General features: G+C 33.9%; 1 long non-coding RNA gene across 2 annotated transcripts; it reads right to left on the reverse strand.

The window, feature by feature from the left end:
* Positions 1-462: 462 nt before the first annotated feature.
* On the reverse strand, positions 463-11,211 carry LOC137488317 (uncharacterized). Of its 2 annotated transcripts, XR_012394056.1 has the most exons (16): positions 11,098-11,211; positions 10,660-10,823; positions 9,367-9,564; positions 9,022-9,083; positions 8,670-8,748; positions 8,281-8,358; positions 7,921-7,995; positions 7,482-7,559; positions 7,090-7,165; positions 6,679-6,756; positions 6,292-6,375; positions 5,917-5,967; positions 2,903-2,993; positions 2,726-2,777; positions 2,439-2,516; positions 463-1,251 (listed from the first exon to the last, which is right to left on the reverse strand). It is a non-coding gene; the product is annotated as an uncharacterized lncRNA (long non-coding RNA). The 2 variants fall into 2 exon arrangements; XR_012394057.1 differs by lacking the exons at positions 2,903-2,993; positions 5,917-5,967; positions 8,281-8,358; positions 10,660-10,823; positions 11,098-11,211 and having other exon boundaries at positions 9,367-10,647.
* Positions 11,212-23,607: the final 12,396 nt, after the last annotated feature.

Consider the following 23,607-nt stretch of genomic DNA (forward strand, 5'->3'; position numbering starts at 1 on the left):
TATATATATATATATATATATATATATATATATATATATATATATATATATATATATATATATATATATATATATATATATATATATATATATATATATGGTGAAGCAGTGGCGCGGTAGGTAGTGCTGTCGCCTCACAGCAAGAAGGTCGCTGGGTCACTGGTTTGAATCTCGGTTCAGTTGGCATTTCTGTGAGAAGTTTGCATGTTCTCCCTGCATTCGTGTGGGTTTCCTTCGGGTGCAAAGGCACAGTCCAAAGACATGCTACAGGTGAATTGGGAAGGCTAAATTGTCCCTAGTGTATGAGTGTGACAGGCCCATATGACAGGCTGGCCGGAAGGTGTAAAAAAGTCGTTATCATATGGACAAGTCTAAAACTGAAGGACTTGTTCCAAAAAGAGCCGACCCCGCAATCATACGGGACTAAGGCCAAAGAAGATATATATATATATATTTTTTTTCCCATTAATTTCAAGATACACAAATGAAACTATCTAATGAAAAAATAAATCTTTGCAATCTTATCAAAATATAAAATTACTGTACAGTGCAAACATCACAGAAACACTGAAATGAATATTGTCATATTGTTAATTGTTGTTTTGAAATGATGTTGTATTTTTATTTTGCAATGTTTAAACTTTACAGAATTTTTTTAATAAGATTGCAAAGATTTATTGTTCATTAGATACTGAGCCTTAAATTGACATTTATAAGGGATTTATCAACTATAAACAGTCCTTAGGTCACAAAACTGCATGAAGTTGTGTTATTATAGCATTTACTAACACACATGGTTACAATTACTATATGCCTGAATATAACATGTATAAATGTTCATTTGAATAGTTTATTAATCATTTAATAACTCATTCTGAATTATCTTAAAAACCACCAACTACTCTTATATACAAATAGTTTGTAAATAATGCAATACATAATATAGTAATGAAAAATGAATGAGTAACAAAGCATGAAAATACAATTAAGTCAAGTCAAGAATACAGCGTTTGAAGCTGTATTTATAAACTGCTTCCTAAAGTCTATTAATGTAGAGTTAGTGCTAAACTAATGATGTATAGTGTATACTTACTATAAAAGTGTTATTCAGATTTTTTATCTAAAGAGCCGAGATTCAGTTTTTAATATAAAAATCCAAAGCTGACCAATCTCTGGTTTTTAGAGCCAATGGTTCAGGTTTCACCACAGCATGTACTTCCTGTTTGCTCCAGGATCTTCTCTTTATGGGACCTATGGGTGGTTAAAATATAAAAAAGAGGTTTTAGTTGCATAAATGTTCAGTCATTTTTACAACATGTGCTGTTATGTTAGTTTAATATTGTGATAGAAATTGCTAGAAAAATATGTCTTGCCTATTATTAAAAATACTTAAGATGGAGATGGATTAAAAAATACTTCCTATTAACTTCAAAACTGGTTAATGGGGTTACACTTTATTCCATAGTCCAGTTTAGACATTCTTCTAACTATGCGTAACTCTGCAACTACGTTAATTATCTCACCGTAAAGTATTATGTATTAGAGTATTTCAATAAGACTAACGCTCATCTGATTATCAGTAGAGTATTAGCAGACTGTTAGCTCAAGTTTAGCTCAAAACACTACACTGTAACACATATCTGTTCATTACCAGTTCCTGTATTTTGTGATTTACAAGTGTTTTTTTTTTGTGTGTGGTGGTGAATTGCATTAAGGGATGTTGATCTCTGCTCTGTGCACTTGATGTTGAAAATTCAACTCTACAGTTTAACAAAGTGACTTTTACTGACATTTTAGTAGTTTGAAATAATATAATGTATAAGAAATAATATATAGAGATAAATAAGTCTTTAGAATAACAGAAAATGTACCGGCAGTTTATTACAAGGTTTCTGTAGCATAATATACAACAACAACCCAAACAAAAAGTTTTTTTTACTTTTTAAGATTAAAAGTTGTTGGAAGAAAGATCAAGATCCCATCAATTCAAAAAGCAGAAACAAACAGATTTCATAAAAACAAATTATGAAAAACTGCTAATTCAATTATTATTACTTATTTTTATTAATTTTAGAGTGTAGAGTATTAGCTGACAGTTAAGGTTACCTCAATAAAACCAACTCTCATTGGTCTCAGTAAATAGTACAGCAGACTGTTAGGTTACGCTCAAAATTAGTACAATATGAATATAGTAGTAGTAGTAAAGTAAATTATTAAAATAAAGTGTAACCAGATATGCAATTAGTATATTTTTCCAAAGTATTTAGCAATATTGTTTAACTAACATGAAATGAGACATCAAGTGCAACTGTACTGAAATCATCATAGAAGTAATGTGATTCTGTCCTGTTTAACCCTACATGTTATGTAAATGAGCTTGTGCATTTGGACTTGTACAATAACACAAGTCAGTCACAAATTAACTTTAATGATCATACCTCTCTTTTTTGTGAATGCTGGGTCTGCTTCACTATCTTCACAGACACTGTACCATGGTGATGATACTTGAGGGGACTCTGAAAGTAAAAATCAAGTCTGAGAGTTGACTTCTCTGCATAAAGCTTACCAAAATATTTATTTGATTTTGTATTGTTCTTTTTAATGGGTAAAAGCGTGTGATGGTAGCTTAAAAATAGTTTTCAAACACATAACATACATATCATGATAAAAATAAACATTCTGAAAAAAGAAAAATTCTGATCAGAAAAATAAATAATATTTTTACCTTTTAGATTGGACTTCACCTCCTCCAAAATCACGATCCACTGTAACTTTCTCTGAATGTAAAAACCCACACAAAAATACATCATTTAAAACAATATGGTATATGTTTGCAAATACAAATGTGTATATAACATCCAGAAAATCTGCCACTGTATTACATGTTTGTGTGTAAACCCACGATTTGATCAAGATTCCACCCTTTAAAATCTGCCGAGCGTCTGTTTTCAAGTCCCAGAAAAACTGAGTTGTGGGAACAGAGCAGTTCTCTTCTGCAGTCATACATTCATAACACACACATACATATGAAGAGTTTGGTTGCAAAATGCGATAAACGGCATTTTTTGACATTTGGATTTTATTATTGGAAATCACTGTTCAGATGTACCTTAATCTATGTGTGAATTGCTGCCATTAATAACATTTAAGAATGCACATTTTAGGCCAAGTACAAAACGTATTTTTTTTCACAAAACGCAATATCCGTCAGACCAGTTACTTTACAAAGTGCGATATAACAGTTAGAGAGCGTTCAGGATGCGGCGCGAGCTCAGCATCCCCTGGGAAGAGGGTCATCGCCGGTGAAGTGCTCAGAGTTTGCTCATTGATTTAGCGATAGAAGATGAAGTCTTCAACTTCACAAAGATTTATAAAAAGGCCACAAAAGTGGACCAGAATAAGATACTTCTGCGTCAACAATACACAAATGCAGCAGGGAACGAGTCTCCGCTGATGTCAAGAGAAGGCCTAGGAGCGCCTTTTTTCCTACTCCCCATCACAAGATACCTGTCTGCAAGTGTCCCTTATAAGTTTATTTTTTAAATAATTTCTTAAATGTAGCTGAGTAGCCTATCTGAAGATTTATTTATGTGGTTGCACCTATTATTTAAAATTAATTCTTGTTGTTGTTGATTTATTACAAAGGAACTTAAAGGGCACATGTTGTTATGGAGAAAACCGTTTAGCTTTTTCACAACCAAATAAATAAGCTATTATTATTATTACAGTGAAATAATTCATTAAATATGACATAGCGAGGCAAGTTTGTGTCACGGACTCAGCTCCGCCCGCTCTAATCATACAGGTTTGGTTTTCTGCAGCGGTGTGGAAGGAGCCGCCCCCCACTCTTTCTGTACCAAGCTAAAGGTCATTTATCTAACTAACTTAATCTTACTTATCAAACAAAACATTGATTCACTAGCTTTTGGTAATGGTATTAATGTAGTATAATATAGCCTAAGGTGGATGTAGCGTTTTGCAAAAAAAAAAAAAATAAAGTTATGTTATGTTATGTTGTGTACATTCTGGCCAAATCTAACTTAGAATCTTATTATTATTAATCAATCTTTGCATATATTATTCCATGTTTGACAATGTGGGTTGGATTAATATGTAGCATTTTGGCATGTTTTTTTTTTTACTTAATTATAGACATAAAATTAAATAAAAAATATCCTGGATTTGAAAATATGGTGTTCCTGGCCTTCACTGAGCTCAAGTTATAGTTTAATGTACAGAAATTGTGAATGAACTTGACTGTTGATGTCCTGAAAAATAATGTCAAAATTACCAACATTTTTTTAAATGGATATATCTCGTTCTGCAATGAAACTCTTTATATACAGTTGAAGTCAGAATTATTAGCCCCCCTGAATTATTAGACAGCTTGTTTATTATTTCCCCAATTTCTGTTTAACGGAGAGAAGATTTTTTCAACACATTTCTAAACATAATAGTTTTAATAACTATTTCTAATAATCATTTCTAATAATGGACTTATTTTCTCTTTGTCATGATGACAGTAAATAATATTAGACTAGATATTCTTTAAGACACTTCTATACAGCTTAAAGTGAAATTTAAAGGCTTCACTAGGGTAATTAGGTTAACTAGGCAGGTTAGGGTAATTAGTCAAGTTATTGTATAACGATGGTTTGTTCTGTAGATTATCGAGAAAAAAAATATAGCTTAAAGAGGCTAATAATTTTGTCCCTTAAACGGTGTTTAAAAAAATGTAAACTGTTTTTATTCTAGTCAAAAAAAAACAAATAAGACTTTCTCCAGAAGAAAAAAATATTATCAGACACACTGTGAAAATTTCCTTGCTCTGTTAAACATCGTTTAGGAAATATTTAAAAAAGAAGAGAAAAATTCCAAGGGGTCTAATAATTAATACTTCAACTGTATATATATATATATATATATATATATATATATATATATATATATATATATATATATATATATATATATATATATATATATATATATATGAAAGTATATACAGTTGAAGTCAGCCCACCTTTTTAAAACTTTTTTACAAATATTTCCCAAATGATGTGTAACAGAGCAGGGAATTTTTTCATAGTATGTCTGATGATATTTTTTTCTTCTGGAGAAAGTCTTATTTGTTTTATTTCAGCTAGAATAAAAGCAGTTTTAATTTTTTATGAACCATTTTAAGGTCAATATTATTATCCCTCCAATAACTTGCCTAGTTACCCTAATTAACTTAGTGAAGCCTTTAAATGTCACTATAAGCTGTATAGAAGTGTCTTGAAAAATATCTAGTCAAATAATTTTTACTGTCATCATGGCAAAGAGAAAATAAATCAGTTATTAGAGATGAGTTATTAACACTGTTATGATTAGAAATGTGTTTAAAAAATCTGCTTTCCATTAAACAGAAATTTAGTACAAGAAATAAACAAGGGGGCTAATAATTCTGACTTCAACTGTATATAATTAAAAATATATATTTTATATATAATTTTATAAATATTTTATAAAAAATTATTTTATATATTTTTATATATAATTTATACTTTTTATTTTGAAAAATATTGTTTAGACAGTAGTGCTCAAGGGTCCAGGGGTCTGTTCTTCGGACCTCGCTTAAATAATCTAAGATTATATTACAGATCCTGGATCTTTTAATCTTGATAACTCATCTTAGGCTAATTTGGTTCTTCAAAAAAGTTTGCGAATCAGATTAATCTGATCTGAGAGGTGTTGTGACTGTGTGTTGTGACAGATCTATCGATCCTCAAAATCATTATCAGCAATACAACGATTGGCTGACGGCACAGCAGCGTGATGACATCTGATTAATGGACAGTTATCAAAATTACATGAAATCCGTAGTAAACGGTTCGTTAAATCTGATATGCAATAACAGAGTTGTGAGTCACGTGCTGGAGCAGAGCAGTTCTCTTCCCCTGTCATATGGTCATCCTTCAATATAAGCTGAATATAAAAAAATATATATTAGTTAGACAGCAGTACTCAAGGGTCGCGGTCCCCACTATGTCAGACCGTACTGTGTGTGTATTCAGGACTAAGTGTGTTTCACAGCTTCTCTAACATGCCTCTGGTCCCCACAATGTCAGTGCATATGTTCACCAATTAGGACACACACTCTGTTTCATTTCTATATTTTGATTAAGTTAAATAATTACAATTAAATACACCACTACTACAACAACAACTACTATTACTACTACAACTAATAATATTAATAATAATAATAATAATAATAATAATTGTTATTATTATTAAATTTAAACACACCTCATCAGAGTTGTGGGTCTCCTACTGGAGCAGAGCAGTTCTCTTCCTCTGTCATATGGTCATCCTTCCATCCTTCAATAAAAGCTGAATAAAAAAAATATATATATATATATTAGTTAGACAGTAGTACTCAAGGGTTCCGGTCCCCACTATGTCAGACCTTACTGTGTGTATTCAGGACTAAGTGTGTTTCACAGTTTCTCTAACATGCCTCTGGTCCCCACAATGTTACACTATTGCATATGTTCATACATTAGGACACACACTCTGTTTCATTTATATATTTTGATTAAGTTAAATAATTACAATTAAATGCACTACTACTACAACAACAACTACTACAACTACTACTACTAATAAAAATAATAACAACAACATTAAACACACCTCATCAGAGAGTTGTGGGTCACGTACTGGAGCAGAGCAGTTCTCTTCCTCTGTCATATGGTCATCCTTCAATAAAAGCTGAATAAAAAAAATAAAAAAATATATATTAGTTAGACAGCAGTACTCAAGGGTCCCGGTCCCCACTATGTCAGACCTTACTGTGTGTGTATTCAGGACTAAGTGTGTTTTACAGCTTCTCTAACATGCCTCTGGTCCCCACAATGTCAGTGCATATGTTCACCAATTAGGACACACACTCTGTTTCATTTCTATATTTTGATTAAGTTAAATAGTTACAATTAAATACACCACTACTACAACAACAACTACTTTCACTACTACAACTAATAATAATATTAATAATAATAATAATAATAATAATAATTGTTATTATTATTATTATAAACACACCTCATCAGAGTTGTGGGTCTCCTACTGGAGCAGAGCAGTTCTCTTCCTCTGTCATATGGTCATCCTTCAATAAAAGCTGAAAAAAAAAAAAAATATATATATATATATATATATATTTTAGTTAGACAGTAGTACTCAAGGGTCCCGGTCTCCACTACGTCAGACATTACTGTGTGTATTCAGGACTAAGTGTGTTTCACAGCTTCTCTAACATGCCTCTGGTCCCCACAATGTTACACTAGTGCATACATTCAAAAATTAGGACACACACTCTGTTTCATTTCTATATTTTCATTAAGTTAAATAATTACAATTAAATGCACTACTACTACAAGAACAACTACTACAACTACTACTACTAATAAAAATAATAACAACAACATTAAACACACCTCATCAGAGAGTTGTGAGTCTCGTACTGGAGCAGAGCAGTTCTCTTCCTCTGTCATATGGTCATCCTTCAATATAAGCTGAAAATAAAAAAATATATATATTAGTTAGACAGCAGTACTCAAGGGTCGCGGTCCCCACTATGTCAGACCGTACTGTGTGTGTATTCAGGACTAAGTGTGTTTCACAGCTTCTCTAACATGCCTCTGGTCCCCACAATGTCAGTGCATATGTTCACCAATTAGGACACACACTCTGTTTCATTTCTATATTTTGATTAAGTTAAATAGTTACAATTAAATGCACTACTACTACAACAACAACTACTACTACTACTACAACAACTAGTAATAATAATAATAATAATAACAACAACAACAACAACAACAACAACAACAACAACAACAACAACAACAACAACAACAATATTAATAAACACACCTCATCAGAGTTGTGGGTCTCGTACTGGAGCAGAGCTGTTCTCTCCTTCTGTCATACGGTCATACTTCAGCAAACCTGAATATAAAAATATATATATATTAGTTAGACAGCAGTACTCAAGGGTTCCGGTCCCCACTATGTCAGACCGTACTGTGTGTGTTTCACAGCTTCTCTAACATGCCTCTGGTCCCCACAATGTTACACTAGTGCATGGGTTCACCAATTAGGACACACACTCTGTTTCATTTCTAGATTTTGATTAAGATAAATAATTACAATTAAATGCACTACTACTACAACAACAACAACTACTACTACTACTACTACTAATAATAATAATAACAACAACATTAAACACACCTCATCAGAGAGTTGTGGGTCACGTACTGGAGCAGAGCAGTTCTCTTCCTCTGTCATATGGTCATCCTTCAATATAAGCTGAAAATAAAAAAATATATATTAGTTAGACAGCAGTACTCAAGGGTTCCGGTCCCCACTATGTCAGACCGTACTGTGTGTGTATTCAGGACTAAGTGTGTTTCCCAGTTTCTCTAACATGCCTCTGGTCCCCACAATGTTACACTAGTGCATATGTTCACCAATTAGGACACACACTCTGTTTCATTTCTAGATTTTGATTAAGTTAAATAATTATAATTAAATGCACTACTACTACAACAACAACAACTACTACTACTTCTACTACTACTACTAATAATAATTATTATTATTATTAAATTTAAACACACCTCATCAGAGGGTTGTGGGTCTCCTACTGGAGCAGAGCAGTTCTCTTCTTCTCATCCTATGATCATACTTCAATGAAAGCTAAATATAAAAAACAAAAAATAATAATTAGACAGTAGTACTCAGGGCTCCTGGTCCCCACTATGTCAGACCGTACTGTGTGTGTATTCAGGACTAAGTGTGTTTCACAGCTTCTCTAACATGCCTCTGGTCCCCACAATGTTACACTATTGCATATGTTCATAAATTAGGACACACACTAAGTTAAATAATTACAATTAAATGCATTACTACAGCAACAACATCTACTACTACTACTAATAATAATAATAATAATAATACTAATAAACATACCTCATCAGAGAGTTGTCGGAGCAGTTTTCTTCTGCAGTCATATGGGCATCCTTCAATGAAAGCTATTTAAAAACAGCTTTGTTATATAAGTCATGTCATGACTATAAAGCTTTCATGACAGTCTTATGAACCCCCCTTTAAAGTAAAGCATTACCCAATTAATTAAACTTTTTTACCCATTAAGACAAGAAGAAGATATTAAGAGATTGATTTCATTATCTCTTATGGATGATGCAAACTCTTTATTTTTGAACAGATTTACCCTTAATCTATATTAACATTAAAAACTCTTAGCTTTGCTGAATGTATTAAGGATTAATGTATTAAGTGATCAAAATGTCAAACCTTTCTCCAAGGCCGATCACATGCGCCATAGTCAAACGTTATTTCCTCTCCAAAGAAAATATCCCTGATTGCAAAAAGGCACAAATGAGGTTTTCTCTGAACAACGATCTTATTGACAGTGCAGTTAGGGTGCAGATGGTCATCATTCACCAGCCGGCCGAGGGTCTCGTCCTTATGATCGGCATCAATGCTGCAAAACTAAGAGAAAAGAGCAAGCAACATTTTAATTATGCCCTCTCATAGCAATAAAAAGCTAAACTATGGCATGAATACAAACAGAATGAATATAATATATACATTTACATTTGAATGGGGAAAACACTTAACCACCTGTTCTTGTTTTACCATATAAAGTCAAACATAAAGACAGTATTTTTATTAATATCTCATCTATGCTTTGCTTCCACAAGCTCTATCATTTGTACTCAACCACAAAACTTCCTTTAATAAATGTGGACAACGCAAACTCTGACCTAAAAGATTTAATGTGTAGGGTTCAAAAACTACAAAAACCTCACATTAGCATCCTCTCTGTGTGTGAATTATAAATACAGTAAACCTTTTGAAGTGGATCAGAACCTTTCAACAATGTTGTTCTAATACTATTGAACACCTGTTCTTCTTTCTTAGGACAGTTTTAAAGAACTTTTTTTCCACTTCAATTGTTTACAGGTCACACTTTACAATCAGGTTTTATTAGTTAATGTACTTACTAACATGACCTAGTAATGAACAATGCATGTACAGCATTTATTAATCATAGTTTAACATTTACTAATGCATTATTCAAATCTAAATTCATGCTTGTACCAGTAATAATGCATTGCAATAATTAATGCATTGTGCGTGTTCAACTAGTAATAAACAACTTTATTTTCATTAACTAAAGTTAACAAACATGAACAAATACTGTAATAAAGTATTATTCATTGTTCATGTTAGTAAATGCATTAACCAGCATTAACTAATTTAACCTTATTGTAAAAAGCTACAAGTTGACAGCAAATAAATAAATAAAACACACACAGTGAACATTTATGTACTTTTATATATGTTTTACACTAAGTTGGAGTTTATTATAATTATTTATCTAAAATAAAACGTTTCTACACGTCATAGAACAATAAATTAAGTACATTTCTAGGACCAGATGGCCCCACATTTTAATTATAACCTCTATATCACTACATTAACGTATAAATAGTATATAATAGTGTTATTTCAGGATTAACGTTAAATGTTTAAAGCAATTAACCATTTAAAAAGTACGATACAAGAACTATGAAAACATACCTTAGTAACCTTCTATATATTCGGTTTCCAGTGAATGGGTCTTGTCAGTGGAGCTGGTGATGTGTTTCTCCGCATCTTTTAATGGTTTTATCCTCCGTCGATCCATTTAGCCGCCCGGTGATTGGTGACTGTCTGACCGCGGCTCATGCACGCCACCCCGGCCTCTGACTCACGTAGCACCGGGCAGTTAGCACGTTAGCACATTAGCGCGAGTAACTTTTACTCGTGTAAACAAGTTAAATTACATACCGAACTGTAGTTTGTGTCTTATCAGTGTTATATTAATACGTAATTTGAAACAACATCGATTAAAACACCCAGGAAATTCGTTAAAACATTTAATTAACTATACCTGATAACTGTCAAAATATGCAACATAAGTATTTGTCATATAACCTATTTTATTACATTATGATGGTGAAAAACATTCTAACTTACCCAAAAATTCGAATAATTTGATGATAGATCTTAATTAAGTTGATTAAAGTCGGATTCATTTATGAGATCTGCGCATGTGCAGTAGCCAGAGTGTGTAAGTGTGTGTCAGGGTGCAGTACCGCCATCCGACTACAGGACCGCTATAGAGCAGTGCGCCGACACACACTTACACACTCAATTCAGGTAAATGGTCAAGGTGGGGATCAGTGAAAAAAACTGCACTAGGCATATCAGCAACGCCCCCTGAGTCTTTTAAAGGCAAAACATAGTGGGGACCGGGCGATCGGTCCCCACTATGTTTTTGGTCCCCACTTTGTGAGTGTGCTATCATGCTGAGGTCCCCACCATGTAATAAAAACAAACACACACACACACACACACACACACACACACACACTATATTATAATTAAAATAATGTTATAATAATGATATTGATTACTGGTAATTTTCTTTTATGACAGTTCATTCCTGCCCTTGTCATCCAATTAATCACTATCAACTCATTGTCTATTTTTGTCTCTTTCTGTCTAGACGTAATTGCCTCCTGACTGAGTTTTTAAAAATGTCATAACAGCCATTCTGCAGTGTGGCTTTGAATTAAGTCATAACCCAAAATTGTTACTTTGGAGATTTTTTTTATATTTGCCCACACTCTCTCCTGTGTTACCATCAAGTAATTAAACACATTTAAAACTGAGAACACCTCTGCAATTGTAATGTTGCAAACGTTAGAAAGCTTTTTTTTTCAGCAAGATGTCTTCTCCATTTTACACTACAAACGATTGTATCTTCAAATGGTTTTATCTCTCTTCCCATTCCCAGGTTGCTCCAGAGAGTGAATGTTTGGGGGGGAAAAAAACAGACATTCTAAAATGTTGATTAAAAATCGACTGAATGAAAATTTACCAATAGACTTGCGTACTGACCTCTGTCCATCTAATATCAACCTATCACACTAATTTTGATTTGCCAAATCGTATTAAATTAACAATCAAAAGTAACATGAATTCAAAAAACATGACAATATTATTAAATATTCAGCAATATCAATACTACTACTAATGATAATAATTATAATAGTAATAATAATACCACAAACACTTATTCACTGCAGCCAGAGATGTATAGTAACGAAGTAGAACTACTTCACTACTGTATTTACTAAAAGGCTGTATCTGTACTCTACTGGTGTATAGTTTTTTGTCCTACTTCCACTTTTACTTCAGTACATATTCTCGATGAGTTTAATACTTTTACTTCGATAGATTTTTTTTTATGTGCTGCATCGTTACCCGTTACTAGGGGTGTCAAAATTATTGACATCGGTTCAGTAATAGATCATAATGGGTTATTACATACTGACGTCATTTATCTCCAATGCGCGATGTCGCAATACTATGGCGATGAAGCAGCTTAGGGCGAGTAAATAAAGATTTTACTACAATGAAGACGACACAGCACATGAGCCGCTATTTCACTACTACGGAGAAAGGCTGTAAAACTCTATCTTTACCTCTCTTACTTTTACTTTGGACAATTGACCAGTTGGCCTGTTTGTGGGGTAACTCTTCCTCTCTTCTTGGCTGTTAAAGCGATACTTGTAGATCCAGACACGCCCATGCCTGAGGTACAAGTTTTTTCCACTTTGTCTATTGTGGATTACCTATGATAACTGCGTATTATGCACATACAGACTGTAACCGTAGCTGTTCTTCCCGCCATCGGCATACAGCGCTTTCATTTATAAAGCCAATAGCAGCCCTTTCTCCAAGACAATAACCAATCATAGAGACCTCGCATGTCAGCACTCAAAAAGCAAGCAGTATAATATTGACATGAGTTTATTTGCTATAAATACTCATGCTGTCTTCTGTGCATCTATTGTTTGATACATGCAGAAAGAGTGTTTTCTTTCGGTCAAATTAAGGGTACATTTCTTTTATCTTATTGCTGTCATAAAGAAAAAAATTGTACTGCAAATAATATATAAATATTAATATAATTATAGATTTAATTTTAAAAAATCTAAATCTTTGTTGTGAAGAAAAAAATATAATTAGGTATGGTAAGCATCAATGCACCGAGATATCAAATTAAGATATCGTAACAGAACCAAACCGTGAGACCAGTGTAGATTCACACCCCTACTTGTTACAATTAGAGACCTTTTTCTTGGCTGCTGCATGGAGGGCGCCACAGTGACCAGCGTCTTCCGGTAGTATGTTTAGAACTTCCGTTTACATCGTTTACAACCGAAAATGGGTTTCAATAGCATTTTGAGGGGATTATGGAGTATTTTTGTGCCACAACTTTGAAAGGTGTGTTGAAGCTGTTATAATCTGTCAGATCTGTGGTTCAAACGTGAGAGAAAAACTTTCTCCTAGTTTATATAAATTGTAAACCATCTTTCTTTTCTTTCTGCTTAATCACGCGCCTCCAAAAAAGATATTTAAAATAAACAGAACAATATGATGTCTTTTGAGTGCTTTCTTTAATAACTACATTACACAACTTGTATTATTACTTTCTAACTACTTGCAATACTTAAGTACAAAATTTGTTGAATACTTTAGTGCTTCCACTTAGATATGGTGTTTAAAGAGCACTTCAACTTCTACTCAAGTCACTTTTTGGTAGAGCACTTGTACTTTTACTTAAGTCGGTATCTCTAGTACTTTATACATCTCTGACTAAATCTACATCAAATCCACATCATTGGCCAGATGTTATTGAATATATTTCCTAAACTGCTTTTATATTGGTCAGAATTAACATGCGGGAAAATGCCAATGGAACAACACCATTTTAGAAAACTATACATTTCAAGAATGAAGTGTGACTGCGGCTGGAAAATAATGTTTTAATGCATTGCAAAGGCGAAGGTCCATCGCAAGTCACTTCAGGAGGAGGCGTAAATTAATTTAACTTAACTGTGACATGGTCATCTTCCGGAAATATTTCCAATGATCCATCAGGTAATGTTTTCTCCTCTCTCTCTCTCTCTCTCTCTCTCTCTCTCTCTCTTTCTCAGTTTAAAATTGTTGGTAAAGCGCTGTTAACAAATAGATTTCCTCCAAATCCTATAATGCACAGCGCATCAGACTACGGCAGCTGAATTAGTTCAAAAAGGCGCAGTTCTTTTTGCTGTTGGATCTGTTTTAGTTTAAATCATGTACTCACCACAAACAAACCGCTCCAGAGTTTGTTTGGAAGCCTACCGAGACCACCTCTTCAAAAAGGTCTCCGTACGTTTTTTTTTTTGTCTGCTTTTGGTGCACACTCAAGTGCGACTGCTACATTCACACCTGCCCAAAGCAAACTACACCAAGAGGGAAAACAAACTCTAGGGTGATTCAACCAAACTAAATAAGGCAGGTGTGAAAACACCCTAAGTCAAATGAATTGTTTTCAAATAAATTGTCTTCTCAATAAGATGAAAAATGGTTTATCCCACTCCTATCAAATTGAATGATATTCCAATTGCATTGGATATTTTTTATCCCAGCTGAGGAAGTTAGGCTTTCCTTTACATTGCATTTCTTTTTAGAAGTCTTGGAAATGATTTTACCATTCAGGGTCACTGATGTGGACCTTGCCATTATCTAAGAATCTGGGATGCGTTTCCCAAAACCATCGTTAGCCAACTAAGGTCGCACGTTCCGTCATTACAAACATAGTTTATTGATTTGCCATTTCTCAAATTTGTCGCTCCAATGAACGTTCGCAAACTGCGTTACAAACTTGAGCACTCGTAGTTACAAACATAGTTCCTAGCTGTGTTCTATTCCCACTTATCTCTCTATGCCCTATTCATTTAGAACATTTTAACATTCAAAGTGGAATTATTAAAAAAAAAGCATTAAAGTTGTTTCTCCTTTTTACTATTTTTACAGTTCAGGTTTAGCGATCTTCATGTTTACAATTGTGTTCCCTTCACAGTGCACTTTGAAAACATTGATATTATTTTGAACACAGACTCATGGCGAAAGATATAGGTGACCTGTTATTTAAAATCGGAATTTATGTTACGTCTCCAAAGCTTGTGAAAACAAAAAGCATACGTTAATTCTTTTAATTTATAGTGGGTTATTTATTAAGTATCTGTACAGTACATGACTTGGGCCTGCTGGTTAGAACTTTCTGCTGTGGTTTACAAGTCTCAAATTGTAAAAGTAGACTTTTCAAAAAAATAAAATAAAATAAATTAAACAATATCCTACTTAATAATAATAATAATAAATGTTATTATTATTATTATTAAAGTAAGATTTTTTTTCATTTCTAATACATAAGAAATATTAAATTTCATTTTATAATAAATAGGCTTATTAATTATTTATTCATATAATTTATATGTAAAATTAAAATACAAGTTTTTGTTGTGAGTGATCATATGTTTTAGAATATGATATGTCATATTCTTAATAATATTTGTAAAGGAAACAGCCCATATGTGCCATTTATATATATATATATATATATATATATATATATATATACATATATATATATATATATATATATATATATATATATATATATATATATATATATATATATATATATAATATATATATAATATTTAATATGGAAAGCGAGTGTATGTTTTTAGCTAATCCAATATTGGATTTTATTTTAAATGTGTGTGCGTGTAAAACAATATAATTTGCACAAGGAAGTTATGGGCTTCTTCTCTAAAGAAATAGTTACTCTGCCCTGTTTAGAGTGTCAATATGGTTCAAGCGATGGATCTGAGACAGAGAAACTATGCATTTTGGCAAACACTCATCATTACATCATTCTTTTCCCAAACGATGCATTGTACTATGATAATTCAGCCGTGAGTTAAGCTGCGGTCACACTAAGCTTTTCCTTCCATAGACTTCCATTCATATGCGTGCAAATGCGTCAGACTGGAAACGCAGGGTCATGCGTCAAATTTTGCAGGTTGCTGCGGTACAGAGTTCAAGACTTGCGAAATCACATCACTTGACTGCAAGAGACCAATCGAGGATCAAAACATGACCTTTCTAGACAGAAATTTAAAACATGGAGCAATCGCTCGTTTTTTTTTTATGTCTAATAATCTTGTTTAATCCCGCCCCTTTTTGCAGCTCCGCATGACAGAATTTCGCACACACAAACTCTAGTGTGACCAAAGCTTTACGTCGTTGTTTGGAAAACGCAACCTTGGATGATCATTTGAACCAACCAACCCAAACCAAACCACCAAACAACCAATCAACCAACTCACCAAACAGCTAACCAACCCAACTAAACAACCAACCCACCAATCAGTCATATAAAAACAGTAAATAATGTATATTTTAAATATTTATATATTTAAATTATGCTTCCATAACCAGAGAAAAATGCATAGCTCACACAGAAGCTGATTAGAGTGTAATTGAAGAATGTGTAATGATTAAACTGATTCCTTTCTTTGATTCTAATTAATTTTCTTACAGATGGCTTGTTTATATTTATGATATCTATTCAGGTGTATCTACTGGACTTCTGGACTTGTCAGGTTTGAAAAGTTCTTTGAACTGAGCTTTTTTATATTTTTTTTAAATGCCAACCAAGATACAATAACTATTTTAGTTGTGACTGATTAACTAAATTAGACTCCAACCTAATGTATATCTGTAAAGTACCTAATAAAGGCATTTAACTACTCATTTCAAGGGGTTAGCTAGAAAACTAAGTAATGTATCATTAATCAGATGAGGGTTTAGTAAATGAATACAGTTGCTCAAATGTTTTCAGAATTTGAATAGTATATTTACCAAGAGTGAGTTTAAATATAGTCAGCCATTTTATATTTATTCAGAAACAATGATAACTGAGTAGTCTGGGATGTTTTTATAAGCGGTCTGTTACTTTTTTCATAAGTTTTCATTTTCAAATTTTAATCTGATTATTAAGTTTATCTTAATAGAGAAACACTGATCAATACTTATTAAAGTTCATTTAATGATTAGAATATATAGAAAAATTACTGTAGTGAATTCAGAAATGTTACTATTTTTCACTCATTTTTTGGCTTAGTCCCTTTATTAATCCTAACACAACACTGGGAAACACCAACAAACTCTTGCGCACACTCACATTCATTACTGCCAATTTAGCTTACTCAGTTCACCTGTACTGCATGTCTTTGGACTGTGGGGGGAAACTGGAGCACCCGGAGGAAACCCACACTAACATGGGGAGAACATGCAAACTCCAAACAGAAATGCAAACTGATCCAGCCAGGGCTCGAACCCGCACCGCAACCTTTTTGCTGTGAGGCGATTGTGCTACCCACTGCACCACCGTGCTGCCATGTTACTATTGTATTTTCGATTTTTTTCAGTGGCCTAATGTTTACTTTATTCAAAAAAAATAAAAAAATAAAAAGATTTGTGCTACTTAACTGTTTGCAGCATTCTTATTTATAACAGTTGTGTGAAGTGTTATTTTACTGGAATCATGTGATTAGCATAGAAGTCATGTCTTGCACACATTACCTTTTGAATTGAACACACTTTCAAACTGGAATCATGGCAAAATGTCCTCTAATATCCACTTCGCAGTGTACTTCCAATCAAATGGAACAAATACCTGAAGCGGTAAAAGAAACATACAAAATATGCATATTGAGGGGCCACAAAGACCACTGACCTAGACATATTATATATCAGGTGTGCCCAAACTCGGCCCTAGAGAGTCTGTGTGCTGCAGATTTAAGTTTCAACCTGATTTAGACACACCTGAAGCAGCAAATCAAGCTATTACTATGTAGGTAACTAGAAACTTCCTGGTAGGTGTGAATTGAAGCAATCTGAAGCTAAACTGCAGGTCACCGACCTTCCAGGAGTTTGAGCAACTCTGCTATATTAACATAGTACATTTATGTGACAGCAGTCAACCCTGTTCTTGGCAAACATTACACTTTTTTCAAATAGAACATTTAAAATGCACCTACAGTAATTCAACAAATCAGCTTGTTAGTGCTGATTCCAAAACCTAAACGGATGTTTCAGATAAGGAAGAAATCTACTGTGTGCCTCCAAAAACAGGGTTGGGAAATAGTTCTAAAGCACTTTAGATAGGTGTCAAAAGGCCACATTACTCCTGATGTCCATGAAATTGCTACTCTGAAGGAAAGCGGATTGAAGCACCCCGCTTACTAAAACAGCCATAGGCTTATAAACATTTTCTGGCACAAAGAAAGACAAAAACAAAACAAGTAGTTTCATCTTTTCTCAAGGTTATGTGGCACACAGTACAAAGTAGACCTTCAGCCCACTTCTAAGAATTAAGAAAAAGATAAGGGCTTTTCACACTTAAAATAGTCAATCCTTTGTGATTCTAATCCCAGGGTAAACTGAATCCTAGGTATATTCCAGACTTATGCCTAGTTCAGACTGCGTGATTTTAGCCCCGATTTCGGCTCGCCGACAGGTTTTGAGAAATCGCCGACAAATGCCTGAAATCACAGGCAAATCGGTGCTCGTGCACGTGAGTGACAATCACACAGTATGAACTATCAAAGACGCGATCTGAGAGAATCGCCGATGAGTCGCCGATGCCTGCGAGATATTTGGCATGCTAAATATCTGGAGCTGTCGGCGATTCAAATCATGCCGTGTGAATTGAGTTTTGACTAAAAATAACATCAGCCATCGCCTACAGCCAATGAGAAAGCGGCATTCACTTGCGTGTGTGTGTGTATAACTGCTGCAGGCCAGCGGGAGGCCGGGGGAGAAGATAAAAGCGCTCTTTTTCGGTTTATTTGGACCCACGAAATGGAGGAAAAACTGGTGGAGGTTTGACAGGACACAGGTGACGTTTAATACAGAAAGAAATTAATTAATTATCAACGTTAAGGAGAAATGGCTAATTCCCTTTAAACCCAGGTGAGCAAATATGTACATGTTCTACCCCATTAAAGGCTTCTTTCTCATTATGTAGTTAATAACAAAAGATATAATACGTGTTTTTGGCAGAGACGTAGTTTGGACGACGTTGTCGGCAATTCTTCCTATAGTAAAGTCATGCAGTGTGAAACCCCCTGTCACCGATCCATCTTGCAGTGTAAACAAAGCAGCGACGAAACGCTAGCCCAGATAGTCATGCAGTGTGAAAACATCTGTGACACGACTACTGTGAAAATCATGCAGTCTAAACTCGGCATTACCATATTACAAAGGTAAAATGAAAGGCTTTTTCTTTTGTCCAGTTGATGCATTTTTAATCACAATTTGGCAACTTAGCTTTAGAATGCTGAAAGACATCCTGAAGTATATACGTCAATGTGATACGCATTTGGCTTACAGCTGCTAAGCATCTAACGCCATGTTCACATGTACACTGGTAATTTTGCAATTGAGTTTTTCCTTTTTCTCAATTAAAAAAAAACAAAATCTGATGCACACAGCAAAGTGCACACAAAAGAAATGATAGCACGGGCTCAGGATTTTTCAAAAGGTTTCAGTGACCCAATACTTTGCTATGGAGAGATATACTACTCACTAAGAGCTCATCTATGGTGCCAATTTTGGTTTAATCAATTCACTGATGTCGTATGTCTTTGGACGGTTAGAGGAAACCGGGAAACACCCGCGCGAGCATGGTGAGAACATGTAAACTCCTCATAGAAACGTCGACTGGCCTGGTAAAGACTTGAACCAGTTTTTGCTGTGATGCAACAGTGCTAACCACTGGGCCGCCGTGCCACCTACCTAGGAAAAGGGAGGAGGAGAGAGGGTAGAAGGGAAGATTCTTCAAGATGTAGATGACTGAGGTAAGAAACTTTGGTTATTTATGATGATTAAGAATGTAATCCTCTCGAAATTAGTTTATAAATAAACTTCACTTTTCAAAATGTTTACTTTTGGGCTCAGCAGATGAGAGAAACTCAAACAGGTTTTGAACAAACAGATGGTGAGTAAGTCATGGCTAATTTTTCATGTCTGGGTGAACTGTCCCATTAAAATTAAAGCTGCAGTAGGATATTGTGAAAAATGCTAACTTTAGCCTGAAAGCACTGAAAGTGAACATCAACTCCCACCTTTCAAATTGCTGTCCAATGTCACAGCTCCTGAGTCAGTGTCGTTCACTGATGAGAAATATTGTAATACTTTAGTAGCATAACTAAATAATTGCGTTGTTTCAGCTCATTTTAAATAAGTAGTTGGAACAACTATATATATATATATATATATATATATGAATGAATGAGTGTAGTATGAAGCACAAAAATTAGGACTTATGACATGCTGGTGATCAGTTTGATTCATGTACAATCTTCAAGAAAATATCTATCTATCTATCTATATGTCTGTCTGTCTGTCTGTCTGTCTACAGTGCTCAACATATATGAGTACACTTCTCACAAAACTCTCATTTACATGAATATTTTCTAAAGGAAGCTTTTCAGTATTTTATTTGTGCACATACATTAGATTAGTCAGTACTAAAGCCAAATCTGGAGCTAATCAAACCAAATAACTTAAGATAATGATAAAAAAAATAGTACACCCAAATGTACATGTACATTTTCCTCTATATTTCGCATGAACTTAAATGTATTATCTTCCTATTTTTAAAGACGTTTAGTGAATAATACATTATTTTAATAAATATGTCAATTTAATAAATCTGCTTTGTTCAAATGCATCAAAAATATATGACCAATATTCATTGAGAAATGCATAAAGACATTAATTTCCCGAAATGGGGTGTGCTTAGTTATGCTCAGCACCATATCTATCTATCTATCTAATCTATCTATCTATCTATCTATCTATCTATCTATCTATCTATCTATCTATCTATCTATCTATCTATCTATCTATCTATCTATCTATCTATCTATCTATCATCTGTCTGTCTGTCTGCCTGTCTGATATCACTGCAGCTTAACAGCATGAAAAATGACTTCTGTTTAATCAATTTTTGTTTAAACATACTCATTCAAATCGTCATTAAGATTCCCACTAAATTAGTTTGTGTATTTTCATTACTGTCGCCATTATTCATTCTTGATGAGCATCATGTGTGATTTTCTTTTTTTTTTTTTTTTTGTACACTGCAGGTTTGCTGTGCAAATTACATACACAAATATCCATAATGAGCCAATTTGTCCAAGAATTGTTCATGCATCATCAATTTCCTTCCCATGTTGGTTATTTATTCAATGAAACCCTCTTATCATTTCTCAAATAAATATATGGCTATAAAAATATATTTCAAAAATAAATATGACTTTACAGAACTCTTTAATTTTGATAATAGTGGTGTATAAACCTGCATTTCAGCATTTCATTTAGCATTTTCACAACTACATATAATCATAATAGGTTGCATTTTCTGACAGCATAAAACATGTAAATGAGAACAGTTTGTTTGTGAATGTGAATAGAACTATAGTAAACGAATGTAAAGGGCTGATATGACATGATGATTTCATGAATATGCTAATTAGCACGTAACCTTATCTAATGACATTTAGAAACTGTTCAAGCAGGATTTAGCTATTTTACATTGAAGGCAATAAGCAACAATGCAGAAAAGCCTCCATATGTTAGCTAGTTATGCAACTGATCAGGTTTACTAACAGAAAGACACATGATATGAGTCCACGCTCATAACACAATACACCTTGGGGAAACACAGAGATGGATGGTGCCATTTGCTAGTAATACTATTTGGTATTCCATAAGAGAATTATGTAAAGCCTTTGTTTTCTTACAGCATCTCGTCGAATGCCATAGTGGAGTTATAAAGTATTCTGCCCTCCTCTCATTTGGCCAGAGCAAGAGACTTCCTGGGCCATTAAAAAACTGCTTGGCAAGTAATGAGTTTAGTTGGCTAGTCAGCACATTAGATTGTTCCAAATGAGCACTTAATTCATTGCTCCCTGTTCAGAGATTTGTAGTGGGATTCGGATAGTAATTGAGGGGAAACAGGAAAGGCTGAAGAAAAATCGACTGCTCCAAAAACAAAGCTTTTACACTGGCCACAGTGGAAATCAAGCATTGTTGTATGAGGTAGTAAGCTAACTAATCAATATTTCCAATTTCATTGATATTAACATTCATTTACAAGATACAATCAGCTGCCATGTTTTCAGGCGCATTATTTTGAGCACAACAGTTCAGCAGTTGTGCTTGTCGATTGCTTGTAGACTCCGAATCATTTTTTTTTTAAGTTACTAACTGTTGTGAATTTTAATAAGTCAGTGTTAATAAAATGTGGCTCTCCAATCATTAGGCATGAATTCATTACACATTCCTCCCTGTACTCAATCATCTTATGAAAGCAGCGATTCATCAAGCCCAACAAAACTAATAATCACAAAACTGCACATTTTTGTTGTGTTCCCTAGATGTGTTTTTGATTAGATTCTGAGATACACTGAGGCACACATCCATCCTCTACACCTTTTGTTAGTCAAGCCATTCGATGGGATTTTCTTTCATTTGCATGCCTACGGTACTCATTATAAGTTAATCTTGTTCCGTGAAAAATATGCCTCCTGGATATGACCTTAAAATATCACTCATTTAATCAGTGACATATTTGTTCCTGTGTAATGCGCTTAGAAGCTCATTTGCATTTATTACGTAGCACCATACTGTGCATATTCCTATTTCAAATTATTCATTCAGAATTAATTTTGCATAGCATTTTTTTTTAAGATGAAAGGTGAATTTAGTTCTATATTAATTATTTAAACAGTGCTGTACAGACGGTGTGCATGGACGCTATATGCAATGATTAATTGAAGTCATGCGACCTGCATATTCACTGCCAATCCTACCTGATTACAATTAATTGATTAATGCAAAGTTATGTTATTGTAAGCTCAAATCTCAAATATTGATTAATTGATTCATTTACTGTGATTACAAAATGGTCAATAAAATTAAGCATTAAATTTGTGGTGCATTCATAACCAAGAAAGCAAATACAATAATCACAACACTCTGGGGTGGCACGGTGGCTCAGTGCTCATGTCACCTCACAGCAAGTAGGTCGCTGGTTCGAGTACGGGCTTGGCCAGTTATCATTTTTGTGTGGAGTGTGTATGTTCTTCTAGTATTGGCATGGTTTTCCTCCGGGTGCTCTGGTTTCCCAAAAAGAAATGCGCTATTGATAAATTGGATGAACTAAATTGGCCGTAGTATAAGTGTGTGTGTGTGTGTGTGTGTGTGTGTGTGTGTGTGTGTGTGTGTGTGTGAGTGAGTGAGTGAGTGAGTGAGTAAATGCAAGAGAGTCTAGGTGTTTCCCAGTACTGGGTTGCAGCTAGAAGGGCATCCGCCACATAAAACATATGCTGGAATATTTAGCAATTCATTACACTGTGGCGACCCCTGATATATAAGAAACCAAAGAAACATTAATCAATGAGTTCTCTCTATTCTAAAAGCAAAGAGCAATTAATAACTGGAAACAAGGTTCATAATAACACATTAGTGCCAAATCTTGCTAGAAAAAACAGCAACTATTAACACTCT

The sequence above is a fragment of the Danio rerio genome, chromosome 18 (assembly GCF_049306965.1).
Source record: "Danio rerio strain Tuebingen ecotype United States chromosome 18, GRCz12tu, whole genome shotgun sequence".
Lineage (NCBI taxonomy): Eukaryota > Metazoa > Chordata > Actinopteri > Cypriniformes > Danionidae > Danio > Danio rerio.